The sequence below is a fragment of the Eptesicus fuscus genome, chromosome 19, assembly GCF_027574615.1.
Source record: "Eptesicus fuscus isolate TK198812 chromosome 19, DD_ASM_mEF_20220401, whole genome shotgun sequence".
Lineage (NCBI taxonomy): Eukaryota > Metazoa > Chordata > Mammalia > Chiroptera > Vespertilionidae > Eptesicus > Eptesicus fuscus.
The window spans coordinates 4,853,644-4,875,235 of record NC_072491.1 but is presented as its reverse complement, the minus strand read 5'-3'; the positions used below and the strand labels follow the sequence as shown (position 1 = coordinate 4,875,235).

Sequence of the window (21,592 nt, the reverse complement as noted above, 5' to 3'; positions counted from 1 at the left end):
TTTCGTCCCACTTGGGAGGGGCCCAACTTGCCAGGTCTGCCCTCCATGGCGGCCCTCCAGAAAGTCCAAGGACATCACTGGCTGTCGGCATCCTCAGAAGGCAGCCGCAGGTGCATGGAACAGATGTGAGCCCGGTGGTCCAGCTGCTGCTCAGTCTCCCGCGGTCAGCCCCTCAAGTGGCCCACTGATGCCCACCACCACATGGCTGCGTAGCCACTGGATGTGGTTCTTGGACTTCTTGGCGATGAGTTGGATGCTCTTGAGGATGTTGGTGATGTCATAGATTTGGCATTTCTGCACTTTCAGGCTCTCGGCTGCCCAATGATTTGGCATCTGCTATCTTAGCCCAGGCCATCCTAAGGAAATGCCAGACTGAGTGGCTTAAGCAACAACTGCTTTGGTTCTTGTTGATAGCTATCTCTCTGTTTTGGAGAGAGAGAGAGAGAGAGGAAGGTGGGGAGGAAGGAAGGGGGAAAGGGGGGTAAAGGAAGAGAGAGAGAAAAAGAGAGTGAGCGAGCAGGAGAGAGATTTGGTGTTTCTTCTTATAAGAACACTAATCACATTGGACCAGGGTCCCACCCTCATGACCTCATCTAACTCTACCTCCCAAAGGCTACATCTCCAAATACCATCAGAAAGGGGCTTAGGGCTTCAACATATGAATTTGGAGGAGATGCAAACAGACAGGTCATACCACCTACTACGTGCTAAGTGTTACCCCTGATGCTTTACACAGGTTATTGTTAAACCTCATAACATCCCTCTGATACACATATCACTATCATTGCGATTTTGCAGATAAGGAAACTGGTTCTTGGGAGAGGTTAAAATGCTCCTTCCCCAAGGTCCTCGAGTAAGTCAATCTGAAAGATCTGGGACTGGAACCCAACTGAGTTTTGATTCAGAAGCCTGTGACCTTTTCATGACCTGAAGATAGAAGATGCCATGTGTTCCAACAGAGATGAAGCCACACCAGGAGCGATGGAAACAGACACAAACAAATGTGGCTGCCCCGCTTTCTCTCTCTCTCAATGGAAGAGCCCCAAAGGGAAAGGGGGAAATGGACAGGATACGGTACTGATGCCACCACCAGGGAGGGGGCAGGCTCTGCCCTCTCGCAGGACCCGGGCACCTTGGCTGAGCAGCTGGCAGGGCAGCCGCGGGGGGTCCTGGGCTTGCACCAGCTGAGCCCCCACTAAAGCTCCAAGAGAGAGGAAAAAGGAGAGCGTGCCAGACTCACGCTCCAGTGAGTTGCCAAAGATGAAGAATTGCTCGGGAGGGAAATTCCATATTATATGTTGCAGCCACCACAAAAGCTCCGGAACTCCAGCTATAAAATAAATCAAACGCAGGCCTAAGATCCGCCTACACCGCTCAGAGGAACCTTCCAGACCAGAGCTACAGAAAGGAAGTGCAGGGGAGAAGATGAGAATCCGTGTCCCCCGGGAACATCTGCCCCCCGCCCCCGACTTCTCTGGCCTTTTCTGTTGCTGTCGCTTCTCCAGCAGCAGCTGATGTCCAGCCACAGGAGATCAAGTCCTCACTGCCACCCTCCCCTCCCAGATGCCCCTCCTCTGCTTGTCCAGCTTGCTCTTCAAGGGCCTGCTCAAGAACCATCTCCCTTGGAAAGCCTCCCTCGACCACATCCTTCCTGAGGACAATTCATCGCTTTCTTTCCTATGACCAGCCAGAAGGCACAGCGGTTAAGATCCTGGGCTGAGTCAGACCTGGTGCGACTCGCAGCTGTGCTACCAGCTCTGTGACCTTGGACCAGAGATCTGACTTCTCTGAGCCTCAGCCTCCTCACCTGTGAGCTGGGGATGACCCTGAGACCAGTGTCACGGGGCTGAGACTGCCCGAGTGCCCACGTGTGCCAGCAGAGTATCCTGAGGCTTTGATGCAGCCACTTACACGAAGGGCTTCGCGCTGGTCCTGGAACTTAGTAAGAATTCAGTCAGTCGGTGGTTATGTCCGCGGTCCTGCAGGATTTTGCGTGGCCCTCGTTCTGCGCTGTGCTAGAATTATCTGTGTATGTGTTCTCTCGTATAGGACCTGAGCTCCCAGTGCGGGCACCATGGCTCACTTGTTCCGGTTTGTCCAGCGCCTCCCAGTTCCTGACTCACCATGAGCTTATCATCATGTTTCGTTGCCAGAAGGTAAGACTGAAGATGGCCATCCATCAGAGAAGGAAGATGTGGCTGCTGTGTCCGTCCAGTTAGACATCCAGCTCTCTGGCTACGGACGTAGCCTGCAAAGAGAGGCCTGAAGGTGGTGAGTGGAGGCAAAGTCATCACGAGACAGGGCTGCTAAAATTTCCCATGGGGTTTGTTCTGGTGCCCAAAGGGATATTTTTAAAGAGAAAGTTGAACCGGAGTGAATGTCCGTGTCCTCTATTTTCTCTCTGTCCTGCTCCAGCCTCCTGAGATGTTGCACATCTATTTTTTTTAAAATATATTTTATTGATTTTTTTTTTTACAGAGAGGAAGTGAGAGGGATAGAGAGTTAGAAACATTGATGGGAGAGAAACATCAATCAGCTGCCTCTTGCACACCCCGACTGGGGATGTGCCCGCAACCAAGGTACATGCCCTTGACCGGAATCAAACCTGGGACCTTTCAGTCCGCAGGTCGATGCTCTATCCACTGAGCCAAACCAGTTAGGGCATGTTGCACATCTGGATCAAACCACAACTGGGTTTTTTCAGTTCCCGGCTCTCAGCAAAGCTTCAAGAGAGAGGAGGAAGGAGAGAGGACAGAGTGGTGAGAGAAGGGGCGAGGAGGCATTGGAGCGAAGGACATGGAGACTTGGGAGGCGATAGAGAAGGGGAGAAAGGAGAAACAGCGCATAGGAAGTGCATGAGTCTTTATAAGCAGCACAGCTCACCCGGGAGGCTGCACAATATGGCTCCTCCCCACTCTTGCTGCTGCCCGGGGCAGCCCTTCCTCATCTCTTTTGGGGCTCTGGTGACGCCTCCTCACTGGGCTCCTGGCCACCAGGCTTGCCCCCCTCCAGGACTTTCCTCCATTCTGCCTTTCCTAGAACTTTTCTATGGATATGATAGATCATTGTCTCTTCATGATAATCTAATATCATTATTGCTCTACTCTAAAGAGCACTCGGTGGCGCCTCAGTCTCCTTTAAATGAAATTCCGAGTTCCTTGGAATTTCATTTAAGACTTGCAATGCTCTGGCTCCTGCCAACAGCCGGCTCCAGCCCATCTCTTACGCCACTGCCACTCAGGAAGACAGCCATGCACTTGGACCCTGCTAACCCCGTACATTACGTTCCTATCATTCTGATCTTCCTGTGGCTTCTTGGATGCATTCCTTGGTTCTCCCTTATGTTCTCATTTTTAAAGACTCTGTCCAGACATCATGGTCTCCTTGAAACCTTTCCTGACTCCCACATCCCTGGCCTCCGTGTATAATTATCCACTGAAACCAGCACACATCCCTGCACGGCACCAGCAACATCTGAGTGCACTTTGTCATAGCAGCCAACCTTTGCTGGGTGCCCGCGGGGTGAACCAAGAGCTTCACATCACGATGTACCCGAAGCCTCAAAACCACCCAAGATGCAGGTTACCACCATCTCCATTTTGACAGGGGGAACGAAGGATCAGCAAAGGGGACTAACCGGCTCAAGATCACACAGCCAGTGAGTTCAGAGCACATATTCAAACCCAGGTCTGTCTAATTCCAAAGCTCAAGCTCTTAATCACCATTCTCCGGAGCAGAGAACTCCAGATGGTGATCTCTTTGAAGTGAGGGATGAATTTTCTCTGCCCTTTGTAGCCTCAGAACCCAGCAGAGTATCCAGCAGCTAAGAAAACGTAACACAAATTAGGTAAAGGAATTGGGGATTATTATGCTTATTTTACAGAAAAGAAAACCGAGGCTCAGAATTATTAACCGATTTGCCTAAGGCCACCCCACTAGCCAGTGGCTGATTTGCAATTAGGGCCCATGTCTGTCTGCGTTCAGACGGTGCTCATTGCACCACACACACTGGCCACACGGTGCTTCTCCCTTAGGCAGGAAAGTTATTGTTTACAGGTTAAAAACAACAGCAATCATGACAAAAACCACCATCATGACCACGGGAAACTCCGTTTTCCAGTATTAACCCCACGCTGTGAAAGCCCTATGGCAACAGGTGCAAGGTTCTGGGAAAAGTGTAAAGGCGGGACCAGCCCAATATCATCAAAGTCATGACCATCACAGCAGCAATATCATCTCCGACTCCGAACGCTTGGCACACGAGAGGCACTGCGCTAAGTGCCCTGTTAGCGTGAGCTTGCTGAACCTCCAGACACAGGGACTGTGTGAGTCGTCACTGGAAAAAGAGCTGGTGGAAACCAAGGTGTATCTCTCTGACCCTAGAGCTGGTGTTCTTTTTTTTTTTTTTTTAATATATATTTTATTGATTTTTTACAGAGAGGAAGGGAGAGGGATAGAGAGTTAGAAGAGAGAGAAACATCGATCATCTGCCTCCTGCACACCCCCTACTGGGGATGTGCCCGCAACCAAGGTACATGCCCTTGACCGGAATAGAACCTGGGACCCTTCAGTCCGGAGGCCGACGCTCTATCTACTGAGCCAAACCAGTCAGGGCGAGCCGGTGTTCTCAATGCCATGGGAAGAGTCTTCCTTCTCTGCTTTTGCCTCGGCTGAGATGCGCCATCAGTGGACAGACCCAAAGTGTCAGAGCTTTGCCACTGGCATAAAAGAGGGCACCTGTTGAGCACTAGCCGGTTTGCCTCAGTGGGTAGAGCGTTGGCCTGTGGACCGAAGGGTCCCGGGTTCGATTCTGGTCAAGGGCACGTACCTTGGTTGCAGGCTCCTCCCTGGTCAGGGCTTGTGCAGGAGGCAAGCAATGGATGTGTTTTTCTCACATCGATGTTTCTCTCTGTCTTTCCCTCTCTCTTCTACTCTCCCTAAAAATCAATGGAAAAATGTCCTCAGATGAGGATTAACAACAACATCAGCATCAACAACGGGCACCTGCTGACACAGTGGGCCTGCTGTTGTCCCAGGGACCAGCCTTGATTCTCCCAAGGCACCAAGGACAGTGATAATTCATGGGGACACTGCTGTTGTTTTGAATAGGCCCCAAACACCTTCGAGACACAAAACTTGCTCATCCCCGGGGAAAAGGCGACAGCGTGGGGGTCTTTTGTGGGCAGAGAGATACCTGGACAGTAAGGAGAGGGGAAATTAGGAAACATATAATCAGCGATCTCTAACTACATATCGCTCCCAAATTCTGTACCAACAAACAGCACAGAAGAGAATGAAATTGTGGTCAGTGATGTCCATCCCGTGAGACAGGCTGTCCCGGGAACCTCCGGGGCAGGTGAAGCAGCTCAGGGCTGAGGAATGAATCCCTGCTGCTCCTCCCCCTCCGCTAAATAAAAGCGAAGTAAACAAACACACCCTTGCAACTATGGCTGGTTCCTGAAACTCCCTCCACCTGGGACCGAGTCTGCCTTTCACTGTTAGAGTTTATTTTTTACATGAGGAATGTGTGTACCTTGTAAAGGAAATTTAAACAGCACAGAGAGGCATACAATAAAAAACAAATCTTCCTCCTACCTCCATCCCAGCTTCCTCAGCCCCACATCCTTCCTTAGAGCCTGAGGAGCGAGCAGGGACCTGATGACGCCTGCATTTCACACGTGTAGCCTCCAGACCTGTAAGAGGATACATTTCTATTGTTTTATGACGCCCAGTTTGTGGCAACTTGTTACAACAGCTTCAAGAAACGAATACAACGAGTGAATGTGTTAATATTGCTAACCACGGTAAGTACCCTGTGTGTTTGTTAAATTATTTTTTAAGAACCTCATGGCACCTGCTGAAGTAGGTGTTATCTTTATTCCCCTTACAGAGGAGGAAACCGAGGCTCAGGTCAAGCCCGTACAGGAATAACGTCACCTCTCTTCTGTATCTCGTTTTCCCATTTACTTGGACTATATAATTTTACTATTTATTTTCTTATTTGTTTAAATATATTTTTATTGATTTCAGAGAGGAAAGGAGAGGGAGAGAGAGATAGAAACATCAATGTTGAGAGAGAATCATTGATCGGCTGCCTCCTGCACGCCCCCTACTGGGGATCGAGCCTGCAACCCAGGCATGTGCCCTTGACCGGAATGGAACCTGGGACCCTTCAGTCCGCAGGCTGAGGCTCTATCCACCGAGCCAAACCAGCTAGTCCTGGGCTATATAATTTTAAAACCAAGGCTACCTGAGCATTGTATGCCACCCTGTAAATACGACAGAAAGCCTCTGTTTGGTCCAGAACGGGCTGGGCTCACTTACGTTGCAGGCACCTGCATCTCTGCCTCGCACACGGTCTGGCGACTCTCCAGGGCGGCTGTGCCACCTGCAGGGCCCCCTGCCCACGGCTGGCAACGCCACCAACCCCAACCCCTGGCTTCCAAAGCCCGGGAAAGACCGAGGTGCCACAGCATCTTCCCTCCCGCCCATCTGCCTGAACAGGTCACATGGCCTCAGCTTATACCCATTGGCCTGAACAGGTCACATGGCCTCAGCTTATCCTAGCCCATTGGCCTGAACAGGTCACATGGCCTCAGCTGAACTGCAAAGGTTGCTGGGAAATGGTCGTCCCTCCACGTGCCCAGGAAGTGGACGGAGAGACAGGCCTCCGGGAACCTCGGGCTTTGGCTCGGCCGCTGACGCTGTGGTTTCGGAGTCTAATTGAGCTGGACACGTCTCCGCTGTGGACCTGGTCGCTTCTTTAGCGGCGTTTCCTCCTCTCCCCGGACAATGTGGGGGCCGGGGGCGCCAGTTCCTGCGCCGTGGGAAAGCCCGTGTCACTTTGGACTCAGCACAAACTCGGCTGACGTCGGCCCTCCTGTCTGGGGATTGGCTCCAGCACCCCCACAAGTCCCTCTATGACATGGCACCGGAGCAGTGCGCACAGCCGCCTCTGCACCCGCGGACCCCCAACCGCGGACAGCGCCTTCAGGCCAATGTTGGTGGAATTGACCGATGCGAAATCTCAGGATGTGGAGGGCCTACTGTATGGTTATTAAAAAAAAAAAAAAAATCGTGCATAATTGGACCCCAGCAGTTCAAATCCGTGTTGTTCCAGGCCAGCTGTCCTCTGTACCTCTTCCTGGTGAGTAGACTCAGAATCCGCCCTTTACCCTTGGGTTCCTCCGGCTCCAGGAAATGAAAGGTGCTGCCTCGCAAAATAAATAAATAAAATAAATAAAAATTGATGTGTCATTTGCACTTCTGGCACATCTCAATTGGAATGTTAAGGTTTCATGGGAAAAACAGGATCTGTATTTCGATTTCATAAAATGTATAGTCGAAAAAGTATATTCCCTTACGCAAGTTTTTCTAAACACACTTAAAAGCTTCCCAATAACTAACTCGTGTGTGCGTTAAAGTTGATATTAATTTAGTGTGGGCCTCATTGCAAACACTCAATAGCCACGTGTGGCCAGTGGCTACTTTATCAGACAGCCCAGTTGTAGCGAGTGTAGACTGATAAAGTAACACATGTGATGGCGGTTTGCTAAGGCGGAAAAAAAAGCAGGAAAGCGGGTTTACCAGGATTGGGATGATGGTTACAGTGTTAGTTAAGGCTGCCAGACTTAGCAAATAAAAATACAGGAACTCGGTTAGACCGGCACAACAGATCACGTTAAAGTATAAGTCTGCCTTATGCAAAAATGTCCCAAATATCGCATGGGACATACTTATACTAAAAAGTTGCTTCTTGTTTACCTGAAGCACAGATTTAACGGGGTGTGATCTCACTTGCACTTGGACAGGATCTCTGGAGCTGCTGTGTCGAGAACCAATGGACAGGGCCGCGGGCGGAGGCAGGGAGGACCAGGAGGCGATTGCAGTAACCCAGGTAAGGCGCTGTGGTCGCTTGGACCAGAAGCCGTGTGATGCTGGATATGTTTTGAAGTCAAAGTCGGCTGCATTTATTGACTGGATGGGGCGACAGAGAGGTAAGTCGAGGACTCGGAGATATTTGGCCTGGGTCTGGAAGGATGGCGTTTTCGTTTGCGGCGATAAGGGTTAATGGTAGGGGACGGGTAGACAACAGCAGTTTGTTTTGGAGTGAAGTTGGTAACACCTGTTGGTGATATCTGTTAGCGATGCTCAGTTGGCGGCGATCAGGGGAGACACCTGGCTGGAGGAAGTTGGGAGATGGAAGCCATGGGACTAGATGAGATCTCCCGGGCAGTGAGTCTGAGTTGACAAGAGGAAAGGACTGTGAACTGACTCCTGGGTCATATATGCCAGATCTGAGACACAGAAAATCACATGCCGTGTGTATGAGTCTGTTTGTATGAAAGATCTAGTATAGGCCATAGAAACGGAGAGCAACATAGTAGTTGCCAGGGTCTTGGGGGAGAGGGGTTGGGGAGTGACCGCCTAGTGGGGTGCGGGGTTTTCTTTTGGGGGTGATGAAAAGGTTCTGGAACCAGGTAGTGATGGTCGCGCCACACTGTGAATGTGCTAAATGCCACTACGTTGCACGGTTTAAGATGATTAAAATGGTGAATTTTATGTTTGGTGTGTTGTATCACAATTTAAGAATAATGAAAAGCTCACTCCGGCTTCCGTGAGCAGAGAGGGGACGGGAAAGAACAGAGACCCGTAGGAAAGTTCCTCCAGGCTCTGCCACAGGGTTTGGTACTTGTCTTCCCTTCTCCAAACCTCAAACCCTTCCTTCCTAAGAGCCAATTCTCACAGGCCCAAAGGCTTTGGCATGGTGAGAGAGTTGGAATACTTGTGAAGTGACTCAGGGCTCAGTCCAGGGAGCTGGTAGGCTGCTCTACCTTTTATTTAGGGACTTGGGTACCATCTGAGCCAATGAAAAGGCTTGTTGGGGTAATCCATTTCCCCCACTCAAAAAAGGGAGCATCTGATTGGCTTATCTTGGGCTCAGTGCCCACCCCCTGGGCGGGAAGGTCACCTTGATTGGCAGGCCCACCAAGAGTGTCAGAGGGGTGCTTCCTCAAAGGGAAACTGGGAGATGTTTTACCTGGAAAAGGAACAGTGGGTGCTGGGCAGGGAAAACAAGACATATCGATTAAAATAACCGAAGCACAGCAGTTCCTGTGTACCTGGCTCCATGCGGGGCTCTGTGGGGACCTGAAGCAAAGGAAGTCTTGATGCTGAGCATTTTTGATTTGTATTGCAAAGTAAATAAATAAAATGTGGAGCAGCCTAAGGAAGAAGCTGACTGGGGTTCCTATGCTTGGATATTCTTTAATTCTACAATGTGTTGGGTCTGCCTGTTGGCTTCCAGCTCCTTCTTTGCAATTAGTGTGATTAATTAGGCGAGTCTGGCCCTGCGTGGTTCAGGTGGGAACGTGCTGTGAGCGCCCCCTCCTCCCCCACTTCAGCGTGAGGATTCTCAGCAGAGCTGGCTGGTGTGGCAGCTGCAGCTCTCCTGCTCCTCCCTGGCTCTGGCGCTGCCTGGTGCCAGAAGCCACTTCTGAGTCATCCCTCTGTGACCGCACCTTGGGACAGGGTGAAGAGCTGGTGCGCTTTCATTTCCCAGGGCATGCCCCGAGACGAACGCAACGGAGAAAGGACGAGGAGGGTGCGTTCCTGTTTCCTTTGGGCTCACGGATCCTTTGCCCAGATAGGATTTGAACAATAACTTTTATAGTTGCTTTTATGAGTACCAAATAGATACAGTCTCATTGCGGAGAACAAGAAAACAAAACAAACAAACCCCACACAAGAACAACAGGAAGAAGAAAAGAAATAAAATATTACCCTTAATCCCTCAGGGCCCTCCCAGGCTGTGTCATCACTTGGGGGTCTATCTTTGTCATTTTATTTAAATGCATATATATATATGCCTGGCCATTTTTCTAATTGATAGATAGTAGTGAACATTTACTACTAGTAGTACTCATTTCTGGTATCTGTAGAGTCAGTTGCCATAGGTGAATTCTCAACATGGAGTCTCAGTTTGGCTGAACAGAGGGAGAAATGCATTGTTAATTTGCATTGTCAGAATGAGAAATTAAAATGAGGCCCCAGTACCATGATGGTTAAGAGCGTGACCCCTGTGATAATAACAGCTAACACTGGTAATGTTGCCTCTGTGTCAGGTGCTATTCTAAGCACTAACTCATTTATTCTTCACAGCAAGCAGTGAGGTAGGAATGGTGATGCGTATTTCCATCTTACAGATGATGAATTGGAATAACCACTTCTGTTTCTCCTGTACTCCCACACTCCCAACACTTCTGTCACCATGAATCTCTCTGACCCCAGCTGGGTATCCCATAATGCAACTTAGTCCTGACACTAAACAGGAGTAGCACAGACCCCACAGGTTAAGGGACCAGTCCCACAATGTGACTGTATCTGGAGATATGGGGTCTTTAGGAGGAAATTGAGGTTAAATGAGGTCATAAGGGTGAGCCCCTAGTCCGATAGGATTGGTACCCAAGACACAGTGAGAGGGCATCTATCTGCTAGGCAGGGAGAGGGCGCACACCAGAAATCAAACCTTGATCTTGGACTTTCCTGTCTCCGGAACTATGAGAAAATAAATTGCTGTTGTTCAAAGCCATCTAATGTATGGTATTTTGTTATGGCAGCCTGAGCTGACTAATACACACGTATTCGTCCAGGTATGTCCAGGTGGCTTATTTATGGCTGGAGTGTGTTCTGGAAGGTTGAGCTATCCATTCTGATTGGTTGCCTTCCATGCTCTTCCAGTTGTAACATATTTAGAGTATTACCCCTGCATGTAATTATATGTGAACTCACCTTGCCCATGCCATCCGGAGACACTGATCTGTTTGAAGGTAAGAACTGTGTCTTACTCATCTGTGTTTCCCAAGGCCCCAGTAGATGTTTACGGGAGGACTGAATTCACCTATTCGTCCTCCACAAACAAAAAGATCATTGTCTTTAAGGACATAAAGCCCTGGATATCCCTTTGTGATTTAATGTCCCTGTCCTCACCCTAGCCTTGGTGTTGGTGCGTTTCTTGCTATGACTCTGTATAGGGCTAGCCCTGGGCACAGTGTCTGGCCTCGCGTTAAATGTTTGACGTAAGAAGCTGGAAACACATAGGATCTGGGGGCAAGAGACTCAGATGTCATGTGTGAGCGCTATCACCGACTTCTATTTAATAGAGAATTAGAATCTCCAGAAGTTAGAAAAAATAGGTATCAAAGAACATCTTATTTGTCTAGAGAAGTGGGGTGGAATAATAGAAAGCATATAGACTCTAGGATCAGAAGGTCTGAGTTTGGGTGCTGGCTTCTCTACTTACAAGTTGGTTATTACTAACTAAAGTCCGTGGTTACATTAGAATTCACTTCTTATGTGGCCCGTTCTATGGGTTTTGACCCATGTGAAATGACTTGCATCTACCATCACAGTATCATACGGAATACTTTCTCTGCCCTAAAAATTCTCTGTTCTTCACCTTACTCTCAAGTCCACTGATCTTTGTGCATATACTCCAGATGCACAGTGTCCCTGCTAACTAGCACACACCCCATCCCCAGAGCCCGGGACCTGAGCAATCCTTTCTAATCCCCGCCGGGAGTGGGAGCAAACAATAGGAGAGCATGTCCGGCACCTGGTGGCTTCATTGCTTTGCCTCCCCCCAGAGGGCTGTCGTCAGAATACTCCTGTCTACCTCTCTGGGTTGTTAGATGAAAACTAAAAACCTCCACAGATGGTAACCATCACTGCACCCTCTAATTTTGATTTGGGTAACTCCATCTGAGATAAGTTAGTATTTAATATGCAAAAGCGTTTGCTAAGTAAATCCAGGAACAGCAGGGGAATGTTTAACTTGAGAGCAGGAGCTTTTTAAAAGCAATTAGCCCCTGCCCTTTGTGAATGAGTGCGCGGCCCAGCCCCACCGGGCCATTCCCCGAGGCTGAGTCCTCACCTTTTGCTCTCCTCCCTCCACTGCCCTCGGTGAACTCGTTTATCTTTGGTGGCTTCTCTCATTTCCTGTTGGATGAATCCCAAGCCTGTCAGCAATACCATCCCGTCACCTGGGGCGTGGTCACTGTCTCCTGGTCAGTTCCACTCAGATGTCCTGCCTTCACGCCCAGTTCAGAAGGGTCCACACTAGCTCCTCCGAGGCTCTGGAGAAACTGGGACACTTGGTGGTGGGAATGGAAAAGGGACAGCTGCTATGGAAAGGGGTGTAGTGGGGCCGCAGAAAATGAAAACTGGAATGAAAACATATGATGCAGCAATTTCACTTCTAGGTGTTTATCCAGAAGAACTGAAGGAGGGTCTTGAAGAGGTATTTGCACATCAATACTCACAGCAGCATTGTCCACAATAGCCAAAAGGTACAGGCCACCCAAATGTCCATTGGCTGGTGGATGGATAAGGAAACCAGTATATGCAAACATACAATGTAATATTATTCAGCCTTTAAAAGGTTGGCCCCTGAGTCCAGGGAGTACGATATATATATATATATATATATGGTTTCACCTGAGCCGTCTTGGGAGGAATACTAGGGATATTAGTCTTTTACAATTATATAACAAATTACCATGAACTTAGCAACTTAAAACATGACACATTTATTATCTCACAGTTTCTGAGGGTCAGGAGTCAAGGGTATGTCTCTTATGTGAATGGGGACCCAGGGACCCTCTGCTTAGGGAACTACAAGGAAGGTGCAGTGTCGTGTCAGCTGGGCTGTGTTCTCATCTGGAGGCGTGGATGGGGAAGAGGCTCACTCAGGTTGTTGGCAAAATTCAGCTGAGGGCCCCAGCATTTTGTTGGCTCTCGGCTGGAGACCACCTTCCAACCCACGGTTCCCTGCCAGGTGGATGCCCAGATAAGCTGTTCAACGTGGCAGTTTATTTCTTCAAGGTCAGTAGCAGTGCCTCTCTTCCGCTACCAGTAGGAGTCTTACATAACAAAATGTAACCATGCAACCATTTTGACCCTCATCAAGGCAGGGATAGCCCATCCCCTGGCCATATTCTAAGCAAGTCAAAGGTGAGGGAATTGTACAAGGGCATGACTCATTGGGGGGTGGGGGGGAAGGGGCAGCGTAGGGTGCGTCTGTTACACTGGGTTATGAGACAAGTGACCGAATTTTGCCCTGGAACCACCATGGACTAAATGTGCGTCTTTCAGTGAGCCATTTCACTTCTCTCGTTATGTAGTTGCATCTCTAAATTGGAGCTACCCCTTTGCTCCCTTCCCACATCACAGTTTCTGGGAGGATTAAATGAAATAATGCAGAAGCTACAGAACTATGAGACTACTAGAGGCCCAGTGCATGATTGAATCATGCACGTGTAGGGTCCCCTACATGCTTTCGCTTTCGATCTCAGTGGAGCTGGGTGCCTGTCCGCTGGTGCACCAGGCCTTTCAGAAGCCTCCGGCATGGCGGAAGCTTCTGAAAGGCCTGGTGCCTGAGCAGACAGGCACCCTGCTCCCCCGCTTTTGATGGTCCGCGGCAGGACGTGAGCTCGCTGCCCCAGAGGCCCCTTCTGTTCCACAGCACAGCCATGGCGCAGACGCTGAGCTCGCGCCGCCAGCTCAGCGTCCTGCCGGCCCAATCAGCTACCCCGGCCACCCCGAGTCCCGCTCCCTGCGCCTCCCTCTGGCCCAATCGTGGGCGTAGCGGAGTGATGGTAATTTACATATTACCATTTTATTGGGTAGGATAACGTACTAATGACCATGAACTGATTTCCCAGGTGAAGCCTTTACCCGTGGTCTTACTTGGAACTGAATAAAAGTTGGGTTGCATAAACGTTCCTTCATTCTGTCGTCAGGAGCTTAGAAATGTACTTAGAAAACAAAGACCGTGTTTAGTTTTATAGGGGCATTTATGCCTTAATCACTTATGCTAATGGAAAATGTATATGCAAAAATCTTGACAACTAAGAGACTCTTGAGGGTACTTTTTCAGACTTATTTAAAACATCATAAATATAGATTACACAGCTTATGCATAATATTCTTTAGCCATAGATGTCTGCCAAATAAATGCAGGGCTGGAGTCATGCAATAAATTATGAGTCAAAAGAGCAAACTCATGATCCTGGTCCTGCCAGAGCCACAGATGGCTCCTTGGCCTTAGGAAGGGGAACTGGCTACATCTGAGCCCCAGTCACCTCGTTTGTAAAAACGAGGAGGGTGAGCTCTAACATCTCTGGGGTGCCTTCCAGCTCAAAGATTCCGAGAACCACACGGTTGCCATTTTCCGATTCAACATGTTTAGGGTTTTTGATTCTGGTAAGCAGATCTGACAATCCCGTACCTCTCTCGTGAGAATCTGTCTGTTTCCATAGCAACTTGATTGGAGGTTGAGGGTGTATGGTGGGTGCCCTGGGGTGTTGTCCCATCTCCCTTCAGGACCAATACATTCAGTCCTCTGGCAGCTGCCCGTGTTGTCTGCGGATGACTCACAGCTGAGCTCCTCCCCACGCCTCACTTCCGCCGCAGAAAGCTGTGTGGCTCAAGGCCATGCCCACTCTCTCCCAGCAACTCATACCCCCAATGACCGGTCAGTGCAAGAGTCATACAGTAGCAGGATAGAGGCCTGGCCCCCTGCCTTCATTTGGAGTGATGGCCCATGCCTGTATGTAGGGTGAAAGAATGGGAAATGGAAAAGAAGGTGCTGTCATCATCTTTATAACAGGCCAAGCACACTTCAGGGCAAAGAACTGCGAGATATAAAAAAGGAGATTGTGTAATAAAAATAGGTTCAGTTTGTCAGGATGATACAGCAGCTCTGAATTTGCGTACACTTAATAACAAGTCTCAAATACGTATAAAGTTAAATTTGGCGGAACTACAAGGAAAAATACACAAATTTGCTATCAGAGTGAGAAACTTGAACACTTTTCTCAGTAAGTCTTACAATATTTTTTTTATAGAGAGAATATAAGGACAGTTGGGTTATTTTCTCTTGTGTGGTTGATTGAAATTTGCTTTTTTATTGATGATGTTTCAGGAACGTTTCTTTTGGCTTCACGATCTGCTATTGGTCATGTCCAAGTTGGGAAGATCTATCAAATTCCTTTCAGATCTGAGCCATAAAATTAGGAATGATTTTCCACAGACTTGCTTTTGTACCTCAGTTTTTCTCTATTACCCCATAGTTTTGATGCCAGGTACCATAGAAACCATTTATATCTTTTTTTTTTTCATTTATATCTTGATAAACAATTTCTGGCATGGGATATGGTGTCATGACTCTGGGTGGGTTGGCGTAGTGGGCAGTAAGAATATTTCTGATAGTCGTTCCTTTCTGGAACAGTTAGAAATAATGTAACCCTCCTTGGAAGTGGCTGCAGCCACATAAATATATCCCACCAAAGTCATACTGAATAAATCCTCATTTCCACTTAAATTGAATTCTCCCAATGACACAATTACTCCCACGTCAATCAACATGCGGGAAGTAGGAAGGAAGGAAGACTACAGTGGAGACAGTGGTCTTAACCAATTCTGGTGAAGATCTTCCTTGGTATATTTTACAAATACCCGTGACTATGGGAGTCCTTGGAAGGAGGCCTATACCAGGGAGAGGCCCTGACCATTACAACTGGTTAGCTTCATTGACAATCTGTCCTTGCCTGGCACATACAACCTCAGTAAATATGTGTTTAATGAATGAATAAAACCCTCCTGGCTCAGATTCTCATTAACTGGAACAGATGATAGCCACAAACAGCCACTCCAGCTCTCCTGGTGAGTACCGGGCGACCAGTGACACACTATGGATTTACTCTGGACCAAAAAACTACCTCTTGAAATACGTTAATATAAGCCACCAACTGTGTTCTTCTTAAAATTATCTTGGCTATTCTAGGGTCTTTCCATTTCCATCTATATTTCCGAACCAGCTTATTAGTGTTTACAAAAAAGTCTTTTGAGATTTTGATTGGAACACCATTGAATCTATAGGTAAACTTGGGAAGAATTTTCATCTTAACAAACCTAAGTATTTGAGTACATTAATACAGTATGTCTTTACTTTTGGCCTCTCTTTAAATCTTCTTTATCTCAGCACTGGTTTGCAGTTTTCACTGTAGAGATCTTCACACCTGCTCTTAATTTATTCCTAGATACGCGTGACCTTTTTTAGTTTATCAGTGCTTCCTTATTGTGACAGCGAGGGCAATGGTCTTTACTACTTTTTACATTCTAAACATCAGCAGCATCCAGTTACAGTGCGGTTTTAACACCCATATCCCAATTCATTTTAGGTACATTTCATAATTTACTGAAAGAGTCCTTTATTGTTGGAGGTTTGGGTTATTTAAATTCTTTTCACTTCTAAGTAAAACTGAGCTGAGCACGTAAATGAAACACGTTGAGCCAGCTACTGTTCTTAGCACTTTGTATCAGCTTATTTAATCCTCGGAAAAGCCATGCTGCCCATCTCTGGGGCCTTCTCTGGGATGAGTCCCTAGATGTGGAATTGCTTGAGGAAAGGGTGTGCCTGTCCCCAAAGCCCCGGCCGAGCAGTAGGCACTTCACGCGGGGTCACTTCGGTGTAGCCAGGCTCACAGTGTTGTCCAGTCTGTGCTGTGGTGTCCAGTACTTCAGCTTAAAACACCCAGCCCATAGGAGGGCCTACAGTAACTCTTCGTCTCATGGGTAAGAAAGAGGGTGGAGGAATGTTTAGATGAGCCAGGTGTTTGTTCAAACGATAGACACAGACATCGAGAGAGTCCACGTTGGTTAACGGCTTATGCCTTGCAGTTAATTAACATTCATTATTAGAGACACGCCGACTTTCATCATTAGAAAAATGGGTCAGGACATCATTATACGAATCGTGTCAGTGTCTCCTCTAATCTAGCTAAGATTTCATACTCATTTGCATACTGGACCACATTTCACCTTTCCTCCAGGAGCCGGGCACATCACCTGTGTCCATTTTACCAGCTCGCAGCACAAGGCATGTGAACCTTCTAAAAATCGCCTGGCTTTTGCCTCCATAATATTGCGATGATGAGCCCAGGAAGGCCGTGGGTATTGGGTATCCCAGAAACGATGACCCGAATAACCAGACAGACCACAGAGGCAGGACAAGGTGTTAGGAGTCTGTTTTCCAGGGGTCGTTCTCCAAGTGTCTGCACATCTCGTGAGCAGAGGCACTGAAAGCTTTGGTGGCCACCTGTCTTTCCAAGGATGTTTGCGTAACAGAGAGCCCTGGAGCGTGGGCACAGTGTCTCCCTCAGGCCAGAGGGCCGATTTGTTTGCTGACCAGTCATGTCTCTCTCTGGGGCAAAGGTTAGGCAGGCTGGCTTACAGCTCCTTTAAAAGATGGGAGTTTCTTAGGCTTTGGGTTCCTAGCTAATAACAAAACCTGCTGCGTGTAGAGGAGTTACCTGGCCCCCACTTCATTGCCCCTGGGGAACTGAGGTTCAGGGAACTAGCACCAGCGATGGCATTCTGGCTGCTAACGTTACTGTGAGTAATAAGCTGTCTTTTGTCTCCGACCCAGGAGTTTCACATCTTCTGCCAGAACCTGAGAATTGTAGTAGGTTAACTTGTTAGATCTCAGGTAGGGTAAAATCCAAGATGCTTCACAGTTCTTAACGCAGCGTGGGATTCCAGAGCTGAGAGCTGGGCTGAGTCCCGAGTTGGTAGTGAAGGTCAAACCATGAAGAAACATACAGGGCTGAGCCACTTCCTGCTATTTTCACAGTCAGCTCAGGCATTGGGATAAGCCTCAGGCTCAAACTCAGGGCCATAGCTTGGTCTCCGATATGGCACAGAGGGGGGCAAAGGAAGAGTGCAAGGGGGGTAGGAGCTGTCAGACGTAAGTTAAGACTCAACTCAGTCGATCCTTATTGCTGGTCATCTATCCACATTAAAATCAAAACAGGATGGTGGGGGAAAGTGGTGATGGACTCCTGGACAAACTCTGGTGTTCCTCTTTCATCATCCAAGTCTTCCTTGCATCCTCCTTATGGAAGGTCAGTGAGGGCCTGCTGTGCTCCCTTCTCGAGGGTTGTGCGAGGCTCAGATGAGGTGTGTATGAGAAAGCTCTCAAGCAGGAGGTCAAAAAGCAAGGCCGTTATCCTTGCACACTGCCTGGTGCTTTGTTCACGGAAATAATTAAATGTAGGGCGAGGCTGAAAATGATAATGGCCACCATTTGTGGGGCACTTACTGTTCTAAGCGCTTCACAGTGATTAGATCATTTAATTCTCTGCACAAACCCACAAGGAAGGTAATATTATTAGCTTCATGGTAGGAATGGGGAAAATGAGCACGTGGGGCTCAGAACACAAAAGGAAGACATAGTTCAGTCACAGAAGTGGACAGAACCATGGAAGGGTCTTGAAGTATATTTCCCTGTCCCACCTCCGTGTTTTTGGATGTCACCTTTGCAGCTCCCCCTTTCCAACTCCTTCCAACATACATCCGCAGCAGAGAGGCCACTTTCCCAGCCATTCCTGAAAGAGCCCTCCTGGCTCTGTGCTAGGTGGTTTCCCACCTTAGAGGCCCCACCTGGGAACTCTGAGCTTTCCTCATCCCACCCATCTCTCTCTCACCCTCTGGGCACCATGAGGCCAGGGCTGCAGCTCCGTAAATGAATGTTCAAAGGAGGCAGGAAGGAACTCCAGGGTAAGACTGGGAGGTGAGAAAAAGCAGTCAAGCAAGGATGGGAGCTTGCTTTAAGAAAGTCATATAGTGGACCTAGCTGCTTTGGCTCAGCAGTTAGAGCGTCGGCCCAAGGACTGAAAGGGTATGATTTCAATTCCAGTCAAGGGCATGTATCTTGGTTGCAGGCTCGATCCCCAGAAAGGTGTCCCAACTCTATCGTATGAGGAACTGTTGACAGATCTGAGAAGAGGGGACAAGGAGGAGACGATGCTTAGAAGTCCTATCTTGAGGAGGGACAAGAAAATTAATTTGGCTCTAACTGGTTTGGCTCAGTGGATAGAGCGTCGGCCTGAGGACCAAAGGGTCCCAGATTTGATTCCGGTCAAGGGCATGTACCATGGTTGCAGGCACATCCCCAGGAGCAGGTGTGCAGGAGGCAGCTGATCGATGTTTCAAACTCTCCCTTCCTCTCTGTAAAAAATCAGTAAATATATATTTTTTTAAAAAGAAGATTAATTTGTGTGGAAGATGCAGAAAAGGCCATTTAGGCCAATATCCAGAATTCTTCCCCTCATGGCACTCCTGGAATGACCTTCAGGAGTGATCCAACCCTGATGGTGCTTAAAGAGTGCAGGGCAATTGGCATCAGCTGGGGAGGCAGCTTGATATGGGATTTGGATCCAGAGAGATACAAGTTCAAAACCAGGCTCTTAACACTTTCACACTGTGTGATCTTGGACTAAAAGCTTGACTTCTCGGAGCCTCTATTTTCCTTGTGTTTGAAGGGAGAAAACACCTGTCTTGCAAAGTTCCTTTTTTATTTTTATTTTTTAAAGGATTAGAGATCATGTAAGAAAACTGTCTGGTTTCCAGATGGTTTCTGTAAATGGTAGCTATAATTAACCTTCATGAGGAAAAATGGATGTTTGCATCAGGTGGATGAGAGTGGGAAGGTGTGGACCAGATAATCTTGAATGTCTTGTCCAATAATCCAAGGAAATGAATTGACCTTCCAGTGTGAGCCTGGACTGTTTGTTCTGCCAGTCATGCCTCATCATTGTCATCTAACACATGATTATTTTCTATATATTTATGTCCCTTGTCATTCCACAAAGCATTCAGTTGGCTAAAAAAGGGAAAAAATAGATATGCTAATGGGAGGAGAAAATATAAATAAATGATTATGTACAGAAAGCAAGGGTTCTAAGGGTGACAGGTGCTTGAAAACACTGATCCAAAGAGGCATCTTGGACCTGGCCAGGCGTCCAGTTGGCAGGGATAGGCTCCTCTCCCACGTCGGTGCCTGGCGCCAGTTGGCTGCTGCACTGGTGATATGGAAGGCTCCATTTGGCTCCTTTTCAGACGAGTTGAATGAGCGTCATTAGAGAAATGCAAAAGGGGGGGTGATAGACGACTTGGATGAAGTCACAGAAAGAGCGTTGATCAAATTTGCATGTGACTCAAAGCTGGGAGGGAGAGCTGAGATGCCGGGTGATGTAAGATTCTGAAAGACCCAGGCAGCCTGCAACAGTGAATGGAAATTAACTGGGTCACATTTAATAGGGGAGAATCAAGGTCCAGCATCGAGATAAAAAGATGAATCAAGCATTGCGATCGTAATGACAAGGACAGACGCTAAGACGCAAAAGATTGATGAATTGGCCCTAACAAACTATAAACATGTGCATGTCAGGAACAGTGTAAACAAGACGAAAGGCAAGCAGTAAACTGGGAAAAACAATGACAGCAGAGATGGTAGGGAGAATGAGCCTCTGTGTTTAAGAAGTCTTTCCAATCAGTAAGGACAAGAAAAAGCTGCATTAGGAAGATGAAGAATGAATATAAACAAGCAGTTGAGAAAAACAGGAAATCAAGCGGTCAAACAGCATGTGAAAACGTGTTTACCCACAGCGTTTAAAAAAATGCGAATAAAAACAAAAACAGAATACTTTTCTTCCCCTGTGAGACTAGCGCTGCCTTCAAGGAGTCAGGGTAATCGGTGTCCACAGGACCCAGCCACTGCGGGGCAGCAGGGATGGGCACGGGTTCCATGGAGGCCAGTGTGGGGGAAAGCCTTGAAGATACCCAAACACCTTGCCGTAGAATCCCACCTTTAGGAATTGGTCCTAAGGGGAGAAATCAGGGAAGAGGACAGAATTGTAATCTACTAGGATGTTCATGCATGGCATCATTCAGAACAGCAGGAAGTTCATAATAGCCTAATGCTCAACCTTGGGGTGTTCGTCAGTTGGAGTAATCAGAAGTACCACACAACCGCGAGGAGTCCCCGCTGTGAGAAAAGGTTCACGTGCATTGCTGTGGCAGACACAGACATGTACCACTCAGGTCCAAGGCCAAGGGAGGTTCCCATGTCCGTGAGCTCCCGCAGGGTTCGTGCCCACTGTGGAGAGCAGGCTGGGCCGAGGCACATCCTCCCAGCTCGCCCACATCTGGTGACTGAGGCAGGGTGGGAAGGCCCGGCCATTTCCCACCAGGGCAGAACGTTCTGGCCCAGCATTGCTGCTCTAGAGCGCCCCACGAGGTCGGCCCAGGCTCTGTCCAGGTTGCCTTTGGGAGATAATTCTCCATGGATATTTTCAAACTTCCTTTTTCTTTTTTAATTATTTCTTTTTTTATTGATTTCAGAGGGGAAAGAGAGAGGGAGAGAGACAGAAACATTAATGATGAGAAAGAAACATTAATCAGCTGCCTCCTGCATGCCCCACATTGGGGATTGAGGCCGTAACCCGGGCATGTGCCCTGACAGGGAATCGAACCCGGGACCCTTCAGCCCCTCTTCCTCTCTAGAGGATAGGGGAGGGGTGTGTGTGTGTGTGTGTGTGTGTGGCTGAAAATTCCAGCTTTCTAATCTCGGCTTGGTTTTTCTGATGACCAGCCCCCATCCAGAAGCCACTCAGAAACCCACCCAAGTCACCTCAATAGATGCTCTTAGTGCTCTTATCACTTGGGGAATCACAAGGGTGTCAGGAGCTCT

At 48.2% G+C, this 21,592-nt stretch overlaps 1 long non-coding RNA gene across 4 annotated transcripts in view; it reads left to right on the top strand.

The window, feature by feature from the left end:
• The first annotated feature begins 6,968 nt into the window (after positions 1 to 6,968).
• The window catches only part of LOC114228973 (uncharacterized), a 331,688-nt gene continuing 317,064 nt past the window's right edge, over positions 6,969 to 21,592 (top strand). For all 4 annotated transcript variants that reach the window (XR_008554601.1, XR_003615076.2, XR_008554599.1 and 1 more), the window contains exons 1-2: positions 6,969 to 7,147; positions 7,812 to 7,897. This is a non-coding gene — a long non-coding RNA (uncharacterized LOC114228973). The remainder of the gene's footprint in view (positions 7,148 to 7,811; positions 7,898 to 21,592) is intronic.